We start from the raw sequence: 1745 nt of genomic DNA, 5'->3' as shown, positions 1-1745 counted from the left end.
TTTGACACATGCCAATACTACATTTGCATCGAAATATCCAGCAGGGGACAGCAGGAAGAAAGCATGTCAAGAGCTACTGTGCAGAGTGCAAGCTAGTCAGCAGCAACTCCGTGTTTGGACCCAACAAGGTGACTGGAATTGGGCTAGCTTTGCTGGTGCTTTAGCAATTGTGAGAAACAAAAAGCCATTCACAGATGGGGAGTATGCCAAAACATCCATGCTTGATGTTGCCAATGAACTTTTTGACGACTTTTCAGATAAAGACAAGATAATCAAATGACTAAAAGACATGTCTCTCTCTTTCCCCAGCTGCCGTTAAGGTGCTCAGTTCTTCCGAGGAAGCTAAGGCCGCGTTGGGGTGAGGTCCTCACTTCTTCCGGTGACTATCACCGATCCGGCAGCGCTGGCCCAGCACTCGCCCACACCATGGCCTCTGTCTTGGAGTTAGCCTGCATCTACTTGGCCCTCATCCTGCACAACGATGAGGTGACGGTGATGGAGGACAAGATCAGTGCCCTCAATAAAGCAGCTGGTGTAAATGTTGAACCTTTCTGGCCAGGCTTGTTTGCAAAGGCTCTGGCCAATGTCAACATTGGGAGCCTCATCTGCAATGTAGGAGCTGGTGGACCTCCCCAGCAGCTAGTGCTGCTCCAGCAGGAGGTTCCGCCCCTTCCACCACTGCTGCCCCAGCTGAGGAAAAGAAAGTGGAAGCAAAGAAAGAAGAATCTGAGGAATGTGATGATGACATGGGCTTTGGTCTTTTTGACTAAACTTCTTTTGTAACGTTCAATAAAAAGCTGAACTCTGAAAAAACAAAAAAGACATGCCTCTGTCGGCAGGAACTGTTCACGATCGTACCATCATGATGGCAAATCAAATTGAGGCAACACAAGTGAAGGACATAAATGCAACACCATTCTTTTCTCTCGCTTTGGCTGAGTCAACAGACGTAGGCCATTTATCCCAGTTCAGCGTGATTGCAAGGTATGTTGTCGGTGACATAGTATGTGAGGAAAGTCTTTGCTGTTTTGCCTATGAAAGAGACAACAAAAGGGGAGGATTTATTTATGTCTTTCACTCAGTTCACTAAAGAAAAAAATCTAGGCCTGACCTGTGGTGGCGCAGTGGATAAAGCATTGACCTGGAATGCTAAGGCCGCCGGTTCGAAACCTGGGCTTGCCTGGTCAAGGCACATATGGGAGTTGATGCTTCCAGCTCCTCCCCCTTCTCTCTCTCTGTCTCTCTCTCCTCTCTAAAAATGAATAAATAAAATAAAAATTAAAAAATTTAAAAAAAAAATCTACCGATGGATAAACTTATTTCGGTGTGTACTGATGGTGCTCCGTGCATGGTGGGAAAACAGAGGATTCGTAGCGCTTCTTTGTGAACATGAAAAGAGACCCATCCTAAGTTTTCACTGCATCCTACATCAGGAGGTGCTTTGTGCTTAGATGTGAGGTGAGCAGCTCGGTGAGGTGATGTCGCTGGTTATTCGGGTGATCAACTTCATTGTTGCCCGAGCTTTAAATGATCACCAGTTTAAAACACTGCTGGATGAAGTTGGGAATAATTATCCTGGTCTGCTTCTGCACAACAATGTGCATTGGTTGTCAAGAGGGAAGGTGCTCAGCCATTTCGCAGCTTGTCTGAGCAAAATCCGGACTTTTCTTTTCTTTTTCTTTTTTTTTTTGTATTTTTCTGAAGCTGGAAACGGGGAGAGACAGACAGACTCCTGCATGGGCCCG

The 1745-nt window shown here is 46.1% G+C and overlaps 1 pseudogene; it reads left to right on the top strand.

Annotated features, from left to right (window-relative positions):
- The first annotated feature begins 301 nt into the window (after positions 1-301).
- Positions 302-811, top strand: LOC136397361 (large ribosomal subunit protein P1 pseudogene; annotated as a pseudogene).
- The last annotated feature ends 934 nt before the right edge of the window (positions 812-1745 follow it).

This window comes from Saccopteryx leptura, chromosome 3 (assembly GCF_036850995.1).
Source record: "Saccopteryx leptura isolate mSacLep1 chromosome 3, mSacLep1_pri_phased_curated, whole genome shotgun sequence".
Classification (NCBI taxonomy): Eukaryota; Metazoa; Chordata; class Mammalia; order Chiroptera; family Emballonuridae; genus Saccopteryx; species Saccopteryx leptura.
The sequence above is the reverse complement of the archived record's forward strand: the minus strand, read 5'-3'. Positions and strand labels throughout refer to the sequence as shown.